Source organism: Myxine glutinosa, chromosome 4 (genome assembly GCF_964187855.1).
Source record: "Myxine glutinosa chromosome 4, kmMyxGlut1.1, whole genome shotgun sequence".
Lineage (NCBI taxonomy): Eukaryota > Metazoa > Chordata > Myxini > Myxiniformes > Myxinidae > Myxine > Myxine glutinosa.
The window spans coordinates 179683683-179708597 of record NC_136264.1 but is presented as its reverse complement, the minus strand read 5'-3'; the positions used below and the strand labels follow the sequence as shown (position 1 = coordinate 179708597).

The 24915-nt window shown below is 44.7% G+C and overlaps 1 protein-coding gene across 1 annotated transcript in view; it reads left to right on the top strand.

The window, feature by feature from the left end:
- The window catches only part of LOC137414307 (interleukin-1 receptor accessory protein-like 1), an 833791-nt gene that overhangs the window by 179851 nt on the left and 629025 nt on the right, over window positions 1-24915 (top strand). The window lies entirely within an intron of this gene.

Genomic DNA, 24915 nt, shown 5'->3' with positions numbered 1-24915 from the left:
TGGTGAAGAATCACTTTAAAAATTCTAGTAGCCGGATCCGGATCCGGATCTTCACCAAACTATAATCATTTCGTCCTTGTCACATATGCTACATCTCTGCCAAATTTCGTCCGAATCCATCCACATCAACATCATATTCATTCAATATATCAGTTTATCGACTTATATTCACTGGGATGGAGGAAGGGGAGGACAGGGTGTGGGGAAAGGGAGTGGAGGAGTGGGTATGATAACAGTGGGGCAGACGCAGACATCAATATCACTGTCTAAGGCACGTATGTTATCTAAAATATAAAGAACGTTTGTTTTTGTGTGTTTGTGTGTTTGTTTGCCTGGCCTGAGGAGAGGGTATTGCATTTGAGTCCGGTTGTCTGTCTGTCTGTCTGTTTGTTTGTTTGTTTGTTTGTCCGCACAGAATAAATATGATTTTCTCTGTAAACTTTGGTCCGATTGACAGTAATTTTTCACCATAGGTGCAACTCCACCTGTATAATTTCTTAATGATAATTATGACGTCATGTGCTGAGGGGTTCTTTCTTGAAAAAAAAACATTCAACCTAAATCTTCAACCTAAATTGCCTATAAAAATGTAATATCACAAACACAACAAATACATTTGTGCAAAGTAATTGTTTGTATTATGATTGGTGTAAATCATGACAACACAGCAACTCAGGTACAGTCATTAGCCTCAGCTAAAATAAGCCTGTTCCTCAGTAACGACGCTTGGTGAGGCTCGCTGCGCTCGCCTCACCAAGCGAGTATATATATATATGTCCCAACATATAATATATACATGTTAGAGTGCACTGATTTCGAAGTTTTTTTTTCCGTAGTAAAGTTTTTCTATTCACCTGTAATTTCATACTGCTCAGCAGGCAGCAGGGAGCAAACTAGTTGGCATCATGAGAAGTTATGGTAATTGGGTCACATTAATTTCCTTGCAAGAGCAATTGGCGGACCTACAGACGAATGTTACCATTGAATTCATTTTTTTTTAATGTGCATGGACTGCACACTTCAAATGTACAATCGCCTGTGGAGAATTCGGACAACCCATTTTCTTTAGTGTTGAGAGGCAATCTTGCTATATCAAGCTATAATGTTCCAAAGAAGCATGTGATAATTAATGGCTGCAGGCAGTGCCGTACATGAGTCACACCCTCAGATAGTGAGTTATGCTACAGCAGGGCCTTGTGCTGTGTTCACAACAAACAAACTCCATATTAATGGTCCTGGACGGATGAACTCTATAGAAGTTTGCAAGCTCGCTATCTGAGGGTGTAACTCGCGTTCTGACGGCTTGGATCGCGATCTGAGGGTTTGACTCGTGATCTCAGGTCTTGACTTGTGATCTGAGTGACTGACTTGCGAGCTGAGAGCTTGATGCACTCGTGATCTCACATCTTGACCCCCAAATTGAGGGTGGAAATTGCTGTCTGAGTGGTATGTTGCGATATGAGGGCATGGTTCATGATATGACAGCATGACTCGCGATGTCATGGCATGACCCACAATGTGAGGGGTGATTTGGAATCTGAGGGCTTGACTCGTGATCTGAAGGTTTGCCTCACGATATGAGGTCTTGACACATTCTGATGGCCTGACTCGCGATCTGATGTCTTAACTCGCAATCTGAGGTCTTGACTGTTGATCTGAGAGCTTGACTCGTGATCTTCTTTTTTTTTTTTTGTATACAGAATCGAGGCTCGTGAAAGAGCTAACATTTATCACACAAACAAATAAAGTATATAAAAAGAGGAGCGGTAGACAAGATGGGGAGAGGAGGGGAAGCACATAAACACAACATTTGAGAGCAGGGACATCAGGAATGTGTGGGAGGGAGAGGGCTTGGGGGGAGGCAGCATGGGAAGGGGGGGTTGGGAGAAGTATAAACACAAGGACACCAAGGACTTCCAGGAAAGAAGTTAGAATTTCAAAAAAGTGGATTTGGGGTGAAATTAGCGGGGGTAGAAAAGATCAAGGTTTTGGATGGGGGAAGATAAGAGATGGTGGTGAACAGCTGTTTTAAAGACCTGTGGGATTGAAGAGAGTGAGGGAGTTTGTTCCAGAGGCGGGAATAAAAAGGAATGAAGGAGTGAAGGTGAGCAGAGGGTCTTGATTTTGGCAGTTCAACCATAAGAGGGTTGCAGGCAGATCTTGTGCGACCTGTAGGAATATTTGGGGACAAAGCCCAGAGAGTGCTGGGGGAGCAAGGCCGGAGAAGAGTCGGTAGAAGACAGAAAGACCACCAACCTGCCTGCGGTGAGTAAGTGAAAGGCCCTCGGAGGTAGCTTCATCGTGGGAGATTCTGAACGTTTTTGGTTTCAACAGCGTGAAGACGAGCTAGGTGTGAGGCAGGAGCACCAGCCCAGAGGGGAGAGCAGTATTTCATTGAGCTGTGGATGAAAGCCTTGTATGTGGCGAGGAGCTCAGGTGTGCCAAGGAAGGACTTCACACGACAGAGGATGCCCAGTCGGCGACTGGCGTTGGAGGCCAGATTTGAAATGTGGTTTTCCCAGGAAAGATCATGGCAGATAGTGAGACCCAAAAGCTTGAGTGACAGAACTTCTTGGAGAGGATTATTCAAAAAGTGGATGGGAGGGTTGTCCAGTCGGTCTTTTCGGAGAGACATCGTAAGAGTGTGAGATTTGTCAGGATTGAAAGACATGTTCCACTTGTTTGCCCAGTCTGTGATTTTGTCCAGGTCTGCAGAGAGTGAGGAGGCTGCAGACTGCCGATCTGAGGGATGAGGAATGGAGCGGCAGAGAGTGGAGTCATCAGCAAAGAGATAGAGAGGATTTTCAAGAGAGTCGGAGAGATCATTGATGAAGACCAGAAAAAGCACAGGGCCCAGAACACTGCCTTGGGGAACTCCAGCCTGAACAGGAAGAGGAGATGAGAGAAAACCCATTCAGGGCCACACGTTTACTACGACTAGAGAGGACGTCCGCCAGCCATGCATGGAGATTTCCATGGATACCAAAGGAGAGTTTGGTGAGCAGAGCGGGGTGCCAGACCGTATCGAAGGCACGTGATATGTCAAGGGAGACAGCTCTGATTTCCTGTTTGGCATTGAAGACCTCCATCCATTGTTGAGACAGCAGAAGCAGCATGTCCAGAGTAGAGTGACCTGGTCTGAAACCAAATTGATGTTCAGAGATCAAGCCATTGGAGAAGAGGAAAGATTTCATATCCGAAGCAATGATGGATTCCATGACATTGCTGATAATTGGGAGAAGGCTGATTGGTCTGTAGTTGCTAGGATCTGTTTTTACACCTTTTTGTGCAAAGCGGTGATGTTGGCTGATTTCCAAGCAGATGGCAGATGACCTTGAGCAAAAGAGAGGGTGAAGAGAACAGAGAGAGGGAGTGAAAGAGCAGAAGAACAGGATTTTAGGACCCGTGGGCTGATGCCGTCAGTTCCAGTTGCAGAATCAGAGTTGAGGGTTGACAGAAACTTTTCCACCTTGTCAGGAGGAAAGGACACAGAGTCCAGGAGCAGCTGGGTACGACTGGTTACGGTGGGTGCAGAGAGGGATGGGTTTGGGGCACAACATTTAGAGGCAAACACAGAGTTGAGGCATTCAGCTTTTTCACGTGCGGAGTCAGCTGTGTAGCCATTTGAGGTAAGGGAGGGGATGGAGCGTGAACAAACACCAGAAACAGATTTGACCAGACGCCACCAGGATTTGGAAGAGGGAGACAGATAAGAGAGTTCGGTCTTGAGAACGGAGATATATTGTTTCCTGGCTCCCCTGAGGGTGGACACACACTTGTTTTGGGCTTTGTGAAAGGAAATGAGATTTCCTTCCATTGGATTTGCTTTCCAGTAGACGAAGGCAAGTTGTTTCTGGGCAACAGCCTCACCACAAGAATCCGTGTACCATGGACGGGAGGAAGGGTATGACAACTGAAGACGAGATGGGATAAATCTGTGCATGAGAGAGAGAGAGCAATTTACTTTGGAAGAATTCCCAGGATGAGTTGATGTCAGAGGCGGTAGAGATGGGAGACCAGTCCAGATGATTGATGGCTGCTTGAAGACCGTGCCAGTTGGCCTGAGTGAAATGCCAGACTCGTCGACGCTGATGAGGCTCCCTGCGAATGTTCAGAGAGATGTCCACTTTTACAAGCACATGATCAGATGAGCCGATTGGAGCAGAAGAAGAGCAGCAGACATTTTCAGGGAAGTTAGTCATAACCAGGTCCAGAAGAGAAGATGCTGCGTTGATTGAGATCCGGGTCTGGAAATTGACAAATTGTGTCAGTCCCAGTGAGTCGCAGAAGTCCTTTGCTGAGGAGCCATGGCTGGTGAGAGAGGTAACCACACCCAGCCAACTGGCATGGTGACAATTGAAATCACCACATATGAGGAAGAGAGAGTTGGGATGAGTAGATAGAAGTTGGTCCATATTATCAGACAGCGAGATGTAGATGGAGTCATCACTGTTTGGTGGACGGTACAACACACATATGAACAAGAGGTGGGAGCGAAGGGGAAGCCGTAGCCAGAGGGATTCCTGGGGGTGAGGTGGAGAGAGGGCAGTGCAGGGCGAGTGAGAAAGAGAGTTTTTGATAAAGGTCGCAACCCCACCTCCAGGACGAGGCTCAGGTCTATCATATCGGAGGAGGGAGTAACCCGGGAGAGATACTAAGGAATCAGAGACATCATGAAGGAGGAAAGTTTCTGTTAAGCAGATCACGTCTGGTTTGTCAGAAGCAACCTGTATAGAGAGATCAGTTAAGTTTGAACGAAGGCCTCGGATGTTTGAGGTCCATACCGTTAATGAAGAGGAAGGGGGAGCATCGGATACTGAACAGGGGAGGGGGGGAGGAGGGGTAGGGTAAGATGTGGAAGAGGAGGAAGAGGTAGGGAGAGCTGTTGAAGGTGTGTCAGAGATTTCAGAATAGTTCGTAGAAAGGGAAGGATGGGGTGGACAAAAGGTTTGATGGTGTTTGGGTGAGGCACAGTGAGGTGTTATTTGAGGAGGGGGCAGAGCGAGGCAGAAGGTTGGTGGAGATGGAGGGGAGAGTTGGAAGGGGGCAGAAGCAGGGAGGATGCTTTGAGGAGGAGGGGTGAGAGGGCGGAAATGGAGAAGAAATGTGGGTGGGGAGATTTGAAGGAGAGTGGCGAGGGGAGAGTTTATGAGGGGAGGGGTTAGGGGGGAGTTTAGGAGGGAAGGGACAAGGGGAGGGATTTGAAAGGGATGGGAGATGGGGGAGATTTGGCGGCGAGGGGTGAGGGGGGAGTCTAGGAGGGGAGGGGCGAGGGGGAGTCTAGGAGGGGAGGGGTGTGTGGGGAGTTTAGGAGGGAAGGGGCAAGGGGGGAGATTTGAAAGGGATGAGTGATGGGGAGGATTTGGAGGGGAGGGGCAAGGGGGAAGATTTGAAAGGGATGGGTGATGGGGAAGATTTGGAGGGGAGGGGTGATGGGGAAGTTTTGGAGGGGAGGGGTGATGGGGAAGATTTGGAGGGGAGGGGTGAGATTGGATTTTAGAAAGTGTACGATTAATGGGAAATGAACATTTATTGCAAAATGAGTTTCTTGTGACCTTCGAGTTAAAAATACGTTTAAGGACGCTGGAGGGGGGTGGAGTGTAGGTGAGTTTAGGGAATGTATGAAAGAGGAACTGTAAGAGATGGAATTTTTTTTTGGAATGAATATATTTGGTGAGCAAGTCAAAAGCAACCTTTTAAAGAAGAAGAAGAAAAAGGTGTTATAATATACGACAGAATACAGTACTTCAGGGGAAAGTTTAAACATTTTAAAGTTTAACAGTGAAAATTATCTGGGGAAATGGGGGTGAAACACGTGGTCGAAGAACGAACGAACGAATAAGAACAACGAATAAACGAATAAGAACAACGAGTAAGAACAGAGAAGGAAATGTTTTTTTTTTTTTTTTTTTTTTTAGTTGAGATTTTAAACAAGGAAGTATGGGGTGAAAAGACTGGGAAGAACAGAGCACAATTGGAGCACAATCGACGGACCGCTGAGAGAAAAACAAAGTCTCTAGGTAGGACACGGTACAAGGCCTCAAAAGACACGACACGAATTAACACGATTTTCTATACAGGTATGAAAGATTTACACCAATAATTTTCCTAGGAACCCACTGTAGGTACACACACCATAAAATAAATACAGTTTTGACGAAAATACAAATGGGAACAATTACTTAACTTTGATAGCGTGGAGAGCGTGGACAACTTCGAAAAAACGTAACCTCGCCGGCAAGACAGGAAGCGGAAGCCAAGGTCTTGACTCATGATCTGATGGCTTAACTCGCGATCTGAGAGCTTGACTCATGATCTGATGGTTTGACTCACGATCTGAGAGCTTGACTCATGATCTGTTGGCTTAACTCGCGATCTGAGGTCCTGACTGACGATCTGAGAGCTTGACTCATGATCTGCTGGCTTAACTCGCGAGCTGAGGTCTTGACTGATGATCTGAGAGCTTGACTCGTGATCTGAGGTCTTGACTCATGATCTGATCGCTTAACTCGCGATCTGAGAGCTTGACTCATGATCTGATGGCTTGACTCGCAATCTGAGGTCTTGACTCACGATCTGAGGTCTTGAATCACGATCTGAGGTCTTGAGTCACGATCTGAGGTATTGACTCGCAATCTGAGGTCTTGAGTCGCGATCTGATTGCTTGACTTGTGATCTCACGGCTTGACATCAGAATTGAGGGTCAACTTCAAACGCCACAAGATTGACTCTGCCTTGACCTCACTATTCATATAGAGGGGCAACAGAACAGATGAAGGAGAAACTGCAGCATGATAGATGCACAATTCAGCATACATTGTCAATTTGTGATCTGGTATTTGCACGAAACTACCGTATAGGTGACCATTGGTTACCTGGAGTTATTGTCTCACAAATAGGCCCTGTTTCATTTGTCGTGAAGTTTTTTCATTGAATGAGAAGAGAAGGCATCAGCACCAGCTACACAAACGTTTTGTGAGAGAGTCTGAGGATAGGGAACATAGAAGTCCATCACTTGGTGACACACCAATTTCATTGCCTTCTCCACAGGCAGATCCTCCAGTTTCCATCACGGTATCAAGGAACAAGACAAATGCAACTCCTACTGCTTGTTTGGGTCATATGGGTGCTCCTCACCGGCCAACAGAAGTTAATGAAGACCATAACCCTTGTGAAGGGAATCCTCAGTCAAATGTTGAGGATACATCCAGGATGTCCAATGCTGCCAAAACTCTGCTAAGTCTGCGTCGCTCAGCTCCGAAACACAAACCCCGCATCACGAATGATCTTTGAATTACTTCTCATTAGTTAAACAGGCTCAAACCAGTTAGAATAATCAGAATAATCCCTCCGTGATGCCTTTGGGTCGTTGCCAGTCTGCCCAATGTACCGAAGTTAAAATTTAGGCAACTCAGTTTGTGTTGTTAGGTTCATGTGACTTTGTGGGCAGAAAGTACCTACAACGTATCAATGTAAATGTAATTGTTGTGTACTGACGTCTATTTCCTGTTAGGTCAGTAATGGCGTTTAATCTAAAGGATTTTTAAGTGTTGCGCTCACCTGTTTCATTTGTTTGCCTTGTAATCTTCAAACGAATACAGATCTTTGACAAAAGCCGTCGATGCTCTCCGATCCTTTTGCTGCTGATCCACAACATATGATCTGTGGCGAAGCTTTGGTTTTGCGCTGTAGTTGTAATCCTTCTGTTTTCGGTCTGGAGCTTCTCAGCTTTGACGTGTCATGACCTATTGATCTGTAATGCCTTTGTTTACACCACTGGCGTGTTTCCCATACCCCAATGGTGTTTTCCGTTTCTCCATTATTTGTTTCATCTTTGGAACGTTTGCTTGAGCCCCGTTTGCTCCTAATCTCTTTTGTTTCAGACCCCTCACATCCGGTGTTGTTAGCCATTGTTAATATGTTTTGACCTTCACTGCCTCTTTGATCACCGCGAGTTATTTCTTATTCCTTTCACGTTGTTGTGCTTTTTATTGTTGATATTTATTTGCATTTTTCGCCACAAGGACAGGCTTTCAACAAAGTGCTGCAGATGAACTTGCAAACTTCAACTGAATATTCCAGCCAATGCATTCATTCGTTCCTATACATGGATTTTCTACTTCTTTTCATTCTTACCTTTTATGCAGTTCTTTCCTTCTATTCTGTCTTGTTTGTATAATATTTGAAAGCTTCTTTTTGTCCCATTGGCCTCGCTCGTTCATGAAGTGACGGGAGAGCCTATTGTAACCCCTTTGTGTACGTGAGTGAGCGTGTGAGTTCACACACAGATCTACTTCAATCTAGATACTTCGCTCTGAATTCGGCTTTAATGTACTTTATATACACGGCCGAGGCTCTGAATTTCAAATGCTTGATTGGTTTTGTTAAGATCTAGCGATGGCTGAGGGACAGGGAACCATTTTGTGTGTGCATCGTGCATGTTTCTGATTAGGTTTACTTGTTTGTAATTTTATCGTGAACATGCATGCTCAGAAAAGAACAGTTTTATCAAAAATTAAAAATTGTCCACAAATCCTTAGACTTTAATTACCTCCGCCACCAGAGGTGGACGGAGGTTATGTTTTTGCCACTGTTTGTCTATTTGTGAGCAGGATATTTCAAAAAGTTAAGGACGAATTATGGCAAAACTTGGTGGACAAGTTGAGTAGGTGACAAGAACAAGCCAATTCGATTTTGGTTTAGGCCCAGATCTGGATCTAAGCCTGGTGTTGGCTTAGCGGTTAGGGTGCCGGCTTGGGATCCCAGGATCCTGGCGTTCGAATCCCGGTCGATCGCTGAATTAATGCTAGGGGGGTTGACTCAGCCTGTCATCCTTCCGAGGTCGGCAAATTGAGTACCAGTTCACTGGTAATTCCCTGTGTGTCGCAAGAGGCGACCAACAGGGTTGGCGGCTGGAAGGGCATCCGGCCATAAAACATTGCTTCAAAAAGGGGACCACGGTGCCCGAAAAAGGCCAACCCCTGCTCTGTGGGGGAAAATGGCCTCTCAAGGTGGTCCCTGATCTGGATCTGGCCTATCAGTGGATACAAAAAGTTAACAGTTCAGCCTGGCAGAGGTATGTCTGGACTTAGGCAAACCAGGCCCAAGTTCAAACTGTCCAAGACCCAAAATATACATAGGGCTTCAGCCTAAAAAAAATCAGGAACAACAACAACGAAGAGCAGGAGAAAGGAAAGATAGAAATCACGAGGTAATTGATTCCGTTGTTTTTAAACACTGACATTAATGTATCATATTGTTGTGCTATTACATTGATCTGGTAACTTCAGGGTGTAGAGATGCAGTAGAATTACCAAGTTGTTCATCGACACACATTTACCCTCACCATGTGAATTTATTTCTGTTAGTTTATCAATTACGCCTGTTGAATTATCCCTCGCATAGAAACCATTAAAACGGGAGCAGCGTTCGGCTTTTTATGTGTGCTTTTATACATTTATAATCTGATTTTACCGTTACTTTGACATTTAGCTGGTGGTTTTAACCTACAGTTTCTATCTGTAACAATAAAGCTCAGTTTTATGGTAATTCATGCGTTTTGAAATCTGCACTGACAATATTTGGATTTGTGCAGTTTCATTCTCTGCTGCATTATGTGTTTGGTATGTTTCACCAAAGCTACTTAATCTGATTTAATAGTTAGTTGGAAATGGGAGCGGGAAGGCGGTTGGTAGGAGATGTAAAGGCCATAATTTAAACGTGCGCAGGATTGGGATTCAGTTGCGCAGGTTACGCCACGCGGGAGTGAAGACGTTGGTGAATTGTAAACAAAATAGGGGCAGCAGAGTAACTGGTGAATGGTCAGGCCAATCCTTGGTTGTTGTTGTTGTTGTTGTTGTTGTTGTTGTTGTTGTTGTTGTTGTTGTATAGCCCTGGACCGTTTTCTTGAACAAGTCCGCGGCACGGAGACAGCCGATTGATCTCCCGGGAGTGACCCAGAGATCCCCCATATGTAGGATGGTGTACCTCCGCTTTCACGAACTTAGTACCATGGCAGAGTCAGAAAGAGAGACAGAGACAGGAGGGAAATGGCCGGTCCATCGGGACCAATCAGCACTGTGACCACGCTGTCCTGACAAATCCAGGCAGCAGGGAAGATTTGGACCCCCGACTTGTGTTGGGGGTACAACCACAGCAAAGAGACATCCCCGATAGTTGTCCAATCCTTGGCAGATCTGGATCAAGACAGAGGTACTGCACTAGCACGATTAAGTACAACTTGTATCTTTGCCCTCCCTTTTTTTTTTTTGTATACAAGATCGAGGCTCATGTAAGAGCTAACATCAATTACACAAAAAAAAAACGGACGCTCAAAACATACAAAAAAGGAAGCGGGAGACAAGATGGGGAGAGAGAGGGAAGCACACAAGTACAACAGCAGAGAACAGGGACAACGGAAGATCTGTGGGAGGCAGAGGGCTTGGGGGGTGGAGGCAGGGAAGGCAGGGGTCGGGGGGGGGGGGGGGGTCGACGACGTATAAAACACATGGACACTGCTGGAACTTCCAGGAAAGGAAAAAGTCGGTATTTCCAAAAAAAAGTGGATTTGGGGTGAATTAATGGGGGTAGAAGAGATCAAGGTTTTGGATGGGGGAAGATAAGAGATGGTGGTGAACAGCTGTTTTAAAGACCTGGAGGGAGGAGTGGGAATGAAGAGAGTGAGGGAGTTTGTTCCGGAGGCGGGAGAAAAGGGGAATGAAAGAGTGAAGGTGAGCAGAGAGCCTAGATTTTGGCAGTTTAACCATAAGAGGGTTGCTGGCAGATCTTGTGCGACCTGTAGGACTATTTGGGGAACAGAGCACACTTGGAGGAGATGTTAATCCACCTGTCTTAATTTGTCTAATCATTTAAATGTTAATAATTCCATGATATCTTTTCAAGGATTACACCTTTATACTGGCAGCATGGTTGTATAGACCCAGCCTTTCGGTTAGCATAAATCTGTGACTTTCAAAGAATGTGGATGTGACACATCTGCCCGAGGTGATGGCTCAATGACCTGAAAGGGTCTGGGATAAGTACAAGACTTTCATATTTTTGTCTGTCCACCATCTGTACACGTAATCATTTTGAGTGCCGGCTATGATAACCCACCCCTTGACCCACCTATCCAAACAAAAAAAAAGAGGAGGGTTAAAAGTTTTTCCACCAGTCAGTTTTTGTAAGTAGAAACAAAGCAGCGAAAAGTTGTAAAAAAAAAAACTCCCAAAAGACAAGTTCACAAGGAATTTCATGGTTTTCCCCGGCCTGACAGCAGGCCTCCAACTGATGAGGCCACCCCTGAAGTTGAAAGAAGACACCGCAGGTATTGTGAATATCTTAATGATAGTCAAATCCAAACGGGATGTGGATCTGTGGATTGATAAAGCCTGCTGCTGTGGAACCTACAGACTCCTACACCGCGCACCGTTTGATTTGGCCATTAAGGTTTCTGTAGACAATCCTTGCGGTAATGGGAGCAGTTAGTCATATCGCTAACCCTGTTAACAATTCGGTTCCACAGACATTTCAAATTTCAAGTGTCATTTCAGGTGCAATATGCACAGAACATTTGCTTGTAAATGGCTGTGGGTTTACTCAAGGTTAGTGAGATGAATTGGGCTGCGAGTGGGGACAGTGGTCTCGATTGCATCTGCAATGGAGGTCGATTCAGGTCTGAAAAGTTACTTCATACGGATCCTTCAATCCACCAGCCTTGGTGACTTAAGGATTAGCGCGTGTGCTCTGAGTCTGGGAATTCGGTGGTCTCAATCTCAGCTGTGTCATACCAAAGTCTTTAAAAGTGGTGCGTGCGTCCTTGCTTGACGTTCACCATTTAAAAGGAGAGAGCGCGGACAAACAATCTTTGGTTGGTAATAAGAGCGCAGGCTTTAATGAGCCAAATGGCCTTCTCCTGCATCGAAGTTCCTTCTAAGGCACCATATTATTATAAAAGGCCATCATTTCCTGGAGAACATTGAGTGCTGCTCATCATTTGCAATTTCCTGCATCAACGGCTGCAGTTAATCATGTATGTTTACTTTAATTTTGCTTCTTGAATTTGCAGCACTTTCCTCATTGTTCACCCCCATAACCAATTCATTGTCTTGAACAGAGGAGTCTGCCTGTTGCAGATTTCCCTTTTCATTACCTCCACCACCTAAGGTGGACGGAGGTTGTTTTCACCCCTGTCTGTCTGTCTCTCTGGCTTTAAGCATGATATCTCAAAACCTAATGGACGGATTCAGACGAAATTTGGTGGTCCAGTTGGGTGTGTGACAAGGGCGAAATGATTAGATTTTGGTGGAGATCCGAATCCAGACATGAATTATTATTTTTTATTCGATGTGATTCTTCACCATTGTGCTGATGTCGAGTCTCCTCGGGAAATGATGGCGTGTTTGCCATCATGTTGCCTTTCTATGGCTGGTACACATGGGTAAGTGTGTGGTATAGACGGTGGGGGGGGGGGGGGGGGGGGGGTGGATTCTCACTCTGATACTCTCCCCATCCCTTTTTCCCCACTCATCTTACTATAATTCTAATAATCTTAATTCTATAATTATTCAAATTATAATAATAATAATATATATAATATAATATATAATATAATAATATATATAATAATATATATAATAATATATATAATATTATATATAATAATAATAATATATATAATAATAATATATATAATATATGGGCAGTGAATTTGCATACTCTTAATTTGCATGTTGTCAGTTATTTTGCTGATTTGCAATCTTGGCAATCTGTGTTTTTTGGTGCAAGGAGGAACTGCTGACTATTTCCCTGCTCCCTGCTCCCTCAGCCATTGGAACTAATGGAGTTTTCCCAAAGTTATGTTCACTGTTGCTTTACTGAGTATCTTTTGAGAATGATGTTCTGTGTTCAAATCCCAGTGGGGTATTTTTATTTTATTTTTTGCTGCTTTTTAAAGCTGTGTGGTCAGGTATCGTTTTTACAAATCTATTATTCCTGAAGACAGACAGGTAGCACAAGCATATCAAATAGTGTTACGGATTCGTCACTTCCGTTGTTGTGGTTTTCACCCACTGTAAACATTTTTGATTCCATGTACTATTATTGTTGTCGTTTGAGGGAAATAGATATTGCTATTTTCAAAAGGTAAAAAAATTAATGTTTTAAATGAAACCGGAACCAGATGACGACGAAGAGGAAGAAGAGAAAAAAAGAAGGCGGAGCGAGTGAGTCGGAGAAGAAGGATAGTTGCTTTGCGGTCTGGAGCGAACGTTGGCGAGCAAGAGTCACAAGAGAACTTTGGGTTTCCCAGGAAAGGGATTCCTGCGACAGAGTTGTTATCGCTGTGACAGATCAACCTGCGTGTCAGGTTTGGCAGTGGATTCCGAGGAGAATCATCGTCGTGCCGTTACGCCTCGAGAACGGGCCGTCGGCCATTTTGACTCGCGCGCTTTGTGCATCACGCAAGGTCTTTGCTTCGCTTCAACCGTTTTCACCGCATTCAGACGTTTATCTGGTGCGTGTGTGTGTAACGTGGATTTTGAAGGTAAATCTGCGGATTTGGAGCTGTGAACGTCCATACCTGAGGGTGTGATTTCCCAGTCGCCTGGAGGGCGCCTTTGCGCAGCTTTGGCCGTGTGACTGTGACTGTCATCTGAACGGGATTCTGGTCTCGATTAGACATTGTTCTGACGATCGCTAGAGAGGATCGACTTTGGCTTGAAGCCGGGAAAGACACATTGGGAATGTTCTTGTTACACTCACTTGGAGCAGAGTGAGTTATATATTACGAAACTGATGGTACCATCATAGGATATATATTGATTGTAATTTTGACTACTATTATTGTTGTACTGTTATTCTTGTGTCATCTTAATACAATATTTGTTTGTTGGTAACAATTGGTGTGGCTTCACCATTGATCGTTGACATACAGAATAACACATTTTTCTGCCGTGACTCCTCTCGGGGCTCGGAGGTACACTGTGACCAGGGGGTTGGGGAGGAGCACGTAACAATAGATAGATCATCATAACACTTCACCCGACTGTGTACGCGACTGTTGGGTCTGCGTCCGTCACTTCGATGCTGGGTCTTTTCCCTATCTACCATTATGCAGGACAGCCAGGTTAAATTTTTAAAATATCCACCACACTGCACATCAGGAAGAAAGAAAATCTTTTTAAAAATCATAATTAAAAAAATAATAAACCAAAAAAAAAAACCTCTAAATAATTGGAAACCAGCCTATTTCGGTACAATGCAGTATGAAGACGTCCTTCAAGTAATATTGAAGGGTATTTGGTATAGGTGCCCAGTTTTCTCAATGTGGGTTGGTGAGAGCATGCGCCCATGAGAATTGGCCTCGAATCATTCGGTAGAGAAAGAAACAAGGTTATAACTTCTCGATCACTCAGCCAACTCTTGGTAAAGAATAGTAAGTCAAAAACAGAATAAGCCATGAATACTTGTTTGATATTCACACTTGAAACTCACGTGACCAATGCCATCCTCTTATTAGTGGTGCATGTTAATGCCCTATGGACACTCTCTCTCTCCATCTCACTTCATCCCTCTCTCCATTTTTCATCTCTCTCTCTTCATCCCTCTCTATTCAACTATCTCTCTCTTCATCTCTCTCTCTTTACCCATCCCTCTTCACCACTCTTTTCATCTCTCTCTCTCATTACCTCTCCCTCTTCACCACTCTCTTTTCATCTCTCTCTCTCTCTCTCTTCGTCCCTCTCACCTTTTCTTCACCTCTCTTTCTCTACCTCTCTATCTCTCTCCCTCTAACTCTCTTTCTTCATCTCTCCCTCTCTCCCTCTCCCCCCAAGACATGCCATAATTGCTTCATTTGATTGATGACAGATACGCGACCGGCAGGGGCATCTTGCTAACTTGCAAAATTGGAAAAGTCTGGATTGCCTCTGTGGGTTCTGACATAATAATTTTTTTCTCCTCAGTAAATGGAGCTAAAGCAGCAGAAAAATTCCCATTTTTCAGTTTTTGCTCGTTTCCATCTTTGTTGCCGCATTGTTGTTCTAAGGTGCCTTTTACAACCCAAGTGCAATCTCAATAAGGTGGAGAACTTGCATATTACACCCGTGTAAGGCAACGTTTAAACACAATGTGTGGAAATCATAGCTTTTGACAGATGCTGAGCAGAGACACGATACCAATCTCTCAGATTTCCAACAAAGGCCTACACTTGACTCTCGGTACGTGAGGCCAAAATCAAACCTTCAATATCTCTCGTGAAACAAATGCAAACCGATGCGGCAATGTGTGAAAGCTTTCTGATGAGGAATACACTTACATTTGTGGGCAGGCATGTGCTTACCTTGTCAAGAAAGGATTGCACAACCGAACGATGGTTAACTTTTGAAAAAAACAAAATGGAAGGGGCTGCCTTAGGCAAGGATGAGCCAAGAAACTGAAGTGTATTTTAAGGTTGGAAAATGATTCACCTTTCCCTTTCTCAAGTATATTTGTCAATTTGTATTTTTTGAATTTGAAGGCTTGTTGAGGGATGCCTGGAAAAATCCCACCTGGTAAGATAGTTCAAGTATTGAACATCGAGTAGATGTTGCGCTTCCTCTCAAGACTGCATAATCTCATTACATTCCCCTTGTGGGTTGGAATGCTAATGTTGAGGCACAGGATTAAGAAGAGAGGGAATTCAAGAAGACTCCAGCAAACAAAAATGGCGTGTGACCTGTCGCATCTAACCTAAATCTATTGCATGTAACCTACATCTATTGAACTAACACGATCAAGCACATATTTAGAGACAAACATCACATGTGTTGCTTTGCTCATGGGAATAATAAGAGAGAGGGGGCGGGGGGAAGAGAAAGAGGGGGGTGGAGGGAGAGAGAGATGGACTTTTATGTCCTTTTATTACAAAAGTTAAAAAAAACAATAAATGATTCAAAGAAAACAATCACAACAGTTGCACAAACTTTTAGATGACAAATAAACAAAATTTTAAGCAAATAAACAAGCAAGTATTAAGGAAATCAACTACATAGTGAATACTAATTGACCCTCAGCTATTTTGCAAAAAGCACCTCTCACACACCACTGCTTCTCAAAGAGTTGTACCTCAGAACAACAACAAAATTCCAGCTTCACTCTTGAAACACAGAGAGCTTTAAACATTTCCAAAACATCTGTACTATATGAATCATTACGTATCTTTGATTTCCTGGTCTTATATAATCGCCAACTTGGCTTGCGCAAGAAAGAAATGAATTTAATATTGTTGTTGGGAAACCGCCCACTCGGGCGGGCCAAATATAAAGGCAGGAAAATAAAAAACAAAGGAAAACCGTGCAAGTAACATTTTAAGAAAACAAATAAAGGAGTTAACCGGTCACAGCGTACATACGCATGGGGCATGGTTTCAGTTTGTCCACAAAATGGACATTGCTCACTTACTGCTTGCGAGAAGCGGTGAATTAGGGAATTTGTGGGTCGGATCCAATGAGCAATTCTCCATTGAAGATCCCCAACACGTTTCGGCACAGGCTGTTTATAGTACCACCCCCAAATAGGGTAAAGGGGAAGGGTATTCAGCAGGACTGCAGGCCATATACAGGGTACAGGGGAGGACAACGAAGGAATAAGGATTTTAAAGGATTGCACATACAGGGTCTTTCGATTGCTCCCAGAAAAGGATAGAGAGCAGCCAAAACTAATCGGTTCCAAACTGAGAGAACCAGATAGACAAAGATTGGGGAAGGGTGGAGAAGATTCAGAGGTGGGTATGGGAGGGTTGCTTGCCCAGCCATTTGAGTCACAGTAGATGCGAAGCACCATTTTCAAAAAGCTGTCAACCCTGCGACACGATCTAATGTCAACCGTTGAATCCAGAGCGGTAGCACTGATCCACCTGTCATTGGTGGCATTTCTCAAGTGACACACTTTTGTTACTGAGGCATTTATAAACTTTTGAATGAAGATGCTTTCATTCAGCCACTCACCAAATACAGAGTTGTGAAATAATGGTTCGTTGAAGAACATGGATTGTACATAAGTTGAGGGGTCACAGAGACAGGTAAAGGCTTGCCACGCATTCAGTAGGCTTTGGTGAAAGGCAGGTAGCATCGATAGGTCTATCTTGGTCGAGTCCACCAGGAACAGCTCCTGTGAAAGGTCCAACTTCCCCGCTTGACGTAAGATGCAGCTGGTAAGTTGTCTCCAGGCGAAATATGGTTCAAACAAGAAGCGCCATGTTGTTCGTAGGCAGAAAGCCATGATGCGGCACTTGACATTGACCAGCCCTTGGCCACCCTCTGCAGTTGGTAAGTTTAGAATCTCTGGTCTCAGCCAATGCTTTCCGGACCAGAAGAAATGGGTGATGCAATTTTGTATGTCCTCCACCAGAGTTTTGGGCGCCTGCAGGGAAATAACCTTGCACCATAACTTAGTGGTGACCAGACTGTTGATGACTAGTACCCTACCTCGGTAGGACAGTTGGCAGAGCAAGTTCTTCCATTTCAGTAACAGTACTTCAATGTGTGCCAACAAGCCTTCCCAGTTATGCCTCACAAAATTCCCAGGGCCAAGGAACACCCCTAGGAACTTAATCCCATCTCTTCTCATGAAAGATTGGCAGGGAGAGGAGGAGGGAGAGGAAATAGGAGGGCAGGTAGAGGGTTGAAGCCACAGCGCTTCTGTTTTTGTCAAATTTATCTTGGCCGATGATGCCCTGCTGAAGAGATCCAATGCACTCATCATCAAATCAACATCTTCTGACTGTCTGATGCAGACACAGATGTCATCTGCATAAGCAATGCTTTTTAATGGGTGGGTTCCAAAAGTAACACCAGACAAGGACTTCTGAAAGGTATTTAAGAGGGGCTCAAGGGATAAAGCATACAACATTCCTGACAGAGAGCAGCCCTGCCTTACCCCTCTCCAAACACAAAAAGGGTTCATTGTTTATCTTTAAGATAGCCGATATGTTTGAATAACATAATTGTACCAAAATAGAATTGTACATAATTACATAATTATGTACATAATTATAACATAATTATAACAACATAATTGTACATAATTGTACCAAATTGTATGGGATAGAAAGAGAGGTCCAAAACCAAAACATTTTAGCACTTCAAAAAGATATGTATTGAGAAACACAGTCAAAAGCTTTCTCCTGGTCGAGGAAGATCAAGCCACAACTTTCATAATTAGTCTCACAGATTTCAATGACATCTTTGACAACAGAGATATTATCCTGAATATTGTGACCAGGAACACAATAAGTCTGGTCCATGTGTATAATGTCCCCTAGTAGGGGTGAGAGACGCAAGGCCAAAGCCTTTGAGAAAATTTTATAGTCCGTACACAATAAGGACACTGGCCTTCCACTGTGATATGAGCAATAAATTTCCTTTTTAGGAAGCAAAGTAAGCACGGCTCTCCTGCAGCTCAGTGGAAGTTCACCCTTCTTCAAGCTCTTCAGGAAAACCAGAAGCAAATCAGGTCCAAGCAAGTCCCAAAATTTATTGAAGAACTCCACTGGCAGACCATCCAGGCCAGGTGATTTCCCTCTCTCCAGGCTTTTAAGGGCAACAGAAAGTTCCTCAATCGTGAGCAGTGACTCCAGATCCGTTCTTTGTTTAGGAGTTAGTGTACCGACACCATCAAAGAAGTTCAGAACAAGTATTGCATCGACATTTGTTGCCTGGTAAAGTGTGGAGAAGGAGAGTCTTGCATCCTTCTTAATTTCGACAGGGTTGGTCGTGATTGAATTATCAGGACGTTTCAAAGCAGTAATTAGGGAATGAGGACATTTTGTTTCAAAATCAAAGAAAAACCGGGTCGGAGAATCCAGGATGTAAAGGTGCTGAAAGTGTAGTCTCGTTAGCGCTCCTTGGGTTTGATTAGAAATTATATTATTAAGAAGAGACTTCTTCTCACATAGTCTTAGTTTATTTTGGGGGGTCGGATGGGTTTTTTAATTTGTTTCAATCTGGCGAATCTCCTTATCCAGATCCACTTTCATTCTGCATTCTAGCTGTGTGTTCAGAAAACAAAACTGCTGACAGAAACTTCTAATTTGGACCTTTGTGTTGTCCCACCATAATCGCTAGTCCTTAAAACTGGAGTTGGAGCCTCTCAGATTGGACCACACCCTCTCAAAGGCATTCCTAAAGGAGGGGTTATCTAATATGGAAATGGTCAGTTTCCAAAAAGAGTGGCGATTTGGAGATAACCCTACACTGTAACTCATGGTAATGAGGTGATGGTCGGAGAAACCAGATGGGGAAATGTGCTCAGGTATATACTTGGAGCATTCAGTGGTGGGGGAGAGGTTGGCAAATGGAAAATTTATATTAAATCTATCAAGTCTGGCAAGGGCCACTTGATTATTGGCAACCTTACACCAGGTAAATTGATGGGTGCCTGGATTTTGTATTCGCCAGATATCTTGAAAACCAAAATCTCTTATTATTTTAGATAACAGTCTGGCTGGTGCAGGGTGAGGTTGTGCGCCATTCCGATCGCACTCAGGATGCAGGGTGCAATTAAAGTCAACGCCTATTATAATGCACTTCTGCAAGTCTAACTGCATCATGTGGAGTCGTAACCTGTCATAGAAGGTTCGTCGGTCTGTGCCCTTTGAAGGGGCATAGACATTTATTAAAGTAAAATTAATGTCTCCATCAACAAAGTCCAGTGAAGCTAAGTGACCTGGGATTATTTCCTGAAATGAGAGTTGGAGCGGGCAAAAATGGGGATTAATTATAAAGGCAGCTCCTGCTGCACGAGAGGTTGAATCGCTAAAGTAGCTGGCCTTTTTCATCATTCGATTCCAGATAGCTTGAGACGATGGAGTAGAGTGGGTTTCTTGTAAGAAAGCCACATCTAGTTTCTTTTGTCTTACAAGGTTGACCACTTGGAGCATCCTAGACTGGCTCACACCACCATATATATTGAGGCTACCAAAAATAGTCATGAAGATGTAAAAGAGGTAAGGAAAGGGAAATATGCGTATCATCCTTTTAGTGCGTTTTTTGCCTTAACAATGTGTTTCTTAAGCCTACTGCATTGGGGTTCCATGAAATTGTGGTCACTGGGTCGGCGAATAATACACCTTGCCGTTTCAATAAACCCATGTAGATCAGAAAAATGATCTTTTATTTTATTACTCAATATATCTTTTTCTAAAAGTCTGGTTCAGAAACTTGAGTATTTGTGATGGTAAGACGTTGTAATCACTGTATGTGGGGGATTCCTCCTCAGACATGTCAGAAGCACTATCTGGGAACCCTGGCTCTTGAGACACCAGAATACTCTGTGGTGTGCAGGTGTCCTCCTGCCCTGTTTCTGTAGGACCAGGTTGAGGGAGAGATTCCACCAGCACCCCAGGTAATGTGGGGGGGGGGGGGGGGCAGGGGGAGGGGCGATTCTGCAACCTGTTGCACAATTTGAAGTTCTTCCTCGGGACAATCATTGTGCTCAGGTATATTTTCTAAATTGGCCGGTACAACGACTATTTGATTTGAAAGATCGCCGGCAGGTGCGTTGGAACAGTGAGGGGTCAAAATTTGCTCTTTTTGCCCCCCAGTCGAGTCTCGACCCGACTTGTCATAATCCACACAAGGATTTAATGTAGTTTGCACTCCAACCTCATCTGGAGGTAGCGCATGCAACTCCTCCACATTAGGCTGAGGGTCCATATCGGCAGTAGGCAGAGGATCTGCATTCACATTTAGCAATACTTCATATCGATTACTCATCGATGTTTTATCAGGTGGTACTGAGTCTAATGCATCGGAGTCTAACACCACCTTCTTTTCCTTACGGGGTGGAGGGACATTCCGAGGTGTTTTCCTCTTTCTCAAAGAGGAGACGAGTGTAAAACCATCCCACACGTTATCATTTTCGGAGGTTTTTGATGTCGATGGTACGTTTTCTGTCACAGTATCAGGGGATGTTGTCTGCTCGGACACCGCGGGGGCAATTTGTGGACAAAACCGTTTAAGATGCCCAAAGTTCCCACAGCCGAAACATTTTAACGTTTCCGTGGACGCATATACCTGGTACTCGTGATTATGCACACGAAACGTAAATACCGTGTTGAGCACCTTGTCCACTTTGGGTGAAGGAAACACAATGTAGACCTGCTGCCGGAAGGACATGATGTGTTTAGCCTGCTCGTTGCGACACCCCAGAGATAACATCGTGATCTCCGACACCACTGTGCCATACCGAGAAAGCTCTTTTAAAATTAAATCGATTTTCAGGAATGAGGGACAATTTGATATCAAGACTTTCACGGCTGGGGTGTCCAGTGGGGAGACCAGGATAAAGTGTTTATTCTCGGTAGACAAACCGGTCGCCACAATTTCATGCACAAGCTGCTCTTCAGCTACGAATATTACCAGGCATTTGTTCATCCGTGAAGCTGCACGGATTTTCTCGAGCCCGATTATGTTACCCACCGCAATAACGATGTCTTCCACTGTGACCTCGTTCGGGGGAACGCAATACGCAAACCACGTCATGTTTCCGCGTCAAGCCCTCAAAGGCCACGTAGCGGGAACGTGCCGACATTACGACGATCGAAAAACCCTCGGCCTAAGCCGAGATGGATTTGGGGAGGGGGTGGACAGCTTTCTGTACCAGTAGGGGAAAAAAGGGAAAAGCGGTACTCGGCGTACACCAGCACGAGCGAAACTATCATGAGGAAACACACCTCTCAATCAGGAAAAGGGCGAGAAATCACGACAACCCATCAGAGTGCCGATGGACTCACCCTTCGATCTCACCGAAAGGCGTGGGCTCTCCCTCTCTCTCGCCCCCTGCTGGCCGTTTGTTGTTGGGCGTGGCAAGATGGCAGCTGTGCATGTTGGTGAGGTGTGAGCTGCTCCAACCTCCGATCTTTCTACCCCCCCCCCCCTTGCTCGTTGCTCTTACCTCTGTTTTTCCACTTTTCTTTCTAATCCTCACGTTGTCTACTCTCTGTCTGCCCCCACCACTCCATTTCAAAAACCCGCTACTACAACTCCTCATCCCCCAGCTCCCCGTCCGCTCCCCCCCCCCCATCACGTTCCCCCCCCCCCCATCACGTTCCACCCCTCCCCATCACGTTCCCTGCTTGTGTTGCTGTCTCGATTCTTTTCCTTCCAGCTTCTTCTATTTTTCCTTTGATACAGAGAGAGAGAGGGAGAGCCCACGCCTTTCGGTGAGGTCGACGGGTGAGTGGTATTCCTATCGACACTCTAAGGAGTTGCGATGGGTTTTCGCCTCCTTCCTCATTAAGAGGTGTGTTTTACCGCGTTCGTTTTCTCGTGCTGGTACATGCCGAGTGGCGTTTTTTTGCTGTTTTTTTCCCCTTGCTTTTACAGAAAACTGTACCCGACCCCTCCCTTTTTCCCCCGACTCCTCCCCTTTTTCCCCGACACCTCCCTTTTCCCCCGACCCCAACTCGCCACTCGGCTTAGTCCGGGTAATTTGAATTAGTAAAATGTCGACACGTTCCCCATGTGCTGCTTCTGCTTTCGAAGCTCTCACACGGAAGCATGGCGTGGTGTGTGTTACTCCCGATGAGGTTAGTGTGGAACACATTGTTATTGCTATTGGAAATATCATTGGGATGGAAAAGATCCGTGCAGCGTCACGAATGAATAAACGTATCGTGGTTTTTTTTAGCCGAGGAAAGCCTCGTGCATGAGGTTGTCGCGGCTGGTCTGTCCACAGACAATGGACATTTCGTCTTGGTTTCTCCACTCGATACGCCAGCTGTTAAAATACTCCTATCCAACGCCCCCCCCCCCCCCCGTTTCAAAAAAATGAGTCGCTGTTTGCGGAACTATCGCGCTATGGTACAGTCGTGTCCCAGATCAAGATGGCGCCGCTGGGCTGTCGGAGTGAACAGGCGAAGCAAGTCATGTCTTTCCGACGCCAGGCATACATTTTACTTTCCGCATCCAACGTGGATAAAGTATTAAACGTGGTAATTAAATTCCGTATAAAAGATCACGACGACCAAGTATATGCGTCAACCGAGACATTAAAATGCTCCACTTGTGGAAAGTTCGGACATTTAAAACGTTTCTGTCCCCGAACTGCACCTTCTGTGATCGAGCAGACAGGCTCTCTGGACAATACTGTGCCCCCTCTACCTCCCAACACTGACGGACAAACTACCCCAACTACTGTCTCAGACCCCCCACTACCTCCCGACACTGACGGGCAAACTACCCCAACTACCGTCTCAGATGACATCGTACCCAATTTAACGACCGCTTATAATGCGAACATGAACATCTGGGATGGGTTTACACTTGTTTCCTCATTAAGGAAGTGAAAAACACCCCAGGATTCATTTACACCTCGTAACGAAAAGGTGGTAGTTTTTCAGCCAAACATTGCGGGAATGCCTCTGTCCGACCAAACTACTACCAGCAACCTGTACGAACTGCTCATGCATGAGAATGTAGATCCCCAGCCCTTACCTGAGACTTTCCCCCACAATGCAACGGAGGGAAATTACATCCCTCCTCAAGGGAAAAGTAAAGCTGTTCCGTGTCCTCCTGTGAATGATGCCGAAGTGCATCAAGACCCAACCGTAAAAATAGGAAGAAACGTGATAGCAGAAAACCTGATCGTACTTCCAGCGCCCCCAATTTCTGAGCACAATGAAAATATTCTAACCCCAGCAGTACCTGTGCTGGCGGTCTTACATAACATGCCTGAGCACATTGGTAAAACTGATGGAGAACCTCAAACTGTCAAACCGGTGACGGTTTCCCCCACCCCTCTCCCACTACCCGAAGCTCCTTCAATTCCACTACCCCCTCCTGCTCCTTTTAATATGGAGCAGGATGACACCTGCACAGCACAAGTTACCTCAGAGCCCCAAGAACCAGGAATTGAAAGTTTCCCAGACAGTGGTTCCGACATGTCCGATGAGGAATCTTACGAAATTGAGGAGTTCCCTACAACAAGTGAATCCAATGTCTTACCAGCCCAAATATTGAAATTCCTCAACCACACTTTTAGAAAGAGACACGTAGACATTAAAGATCACTTTTCTGACCTGCATGGGTTTATCGACACGGCAAGGAACATCATCCGACGGCCTAGCGACCACCATTTCACAGAAGCCCAATGTAGCAGGCTGAAAAAGTACATTGTGAGAGCAAAAGATGACCTAAAAAAATGAGTTTTGGAAGCTTAAATATAAATGGTGGCACGAGTCAACTGCGCAAACTCCAAGTGGTGAACCTTGCACTACAGAAAACATTAGACGTACTTTTCTTACAGGAAACCCACACTATGCCAGCATCCCATGCAGAATGGAACCGGATGCTGAAAACGACCAATTTTTTAGTGATTCCAATTCCCGAACTGTGGGAGTGGCTTTTCTTTTGAATCCCCATTTCCATCCATCAAAACTTTCCTTTAAAAACATAATCCCAGGGCACCTAGCCTCCCTAGAATTTGTTATTAATAACATAAATGTTACTTTGTTGAACGTTTATGCCCCTTCAAATAGCACGGAGCGGCAACGCTTCTACGCTAGATTAGGGCCTTATATGAGGCAAATAGACCTGCACAGGTGTATTGTAATGGCAGGTGACTTTAACTGCACTCTACAACCAAACCTAGATAGGAACGGTGCGGAACCCCATCCCGGACCAGCTAAATTATTAGCAGAGATAATAAGGGATTTTAAGCTTCAGGATCTTTGGCGGCAACAAAATCCCACGATGCATCAATTTACCTGGAGCAAGATCACAAACAACCAAGTATCCCTAGCTAGGCTCGACCGGATCTATATAAATTCACCATTTTTTAATCTCTCCCCTACCACTGGAATTTTGCCTTCTGGTTTTTCAGATCACCATTTAATTACTGTGAATTACCATTCACATCTGTCCTTGAATCGCCATT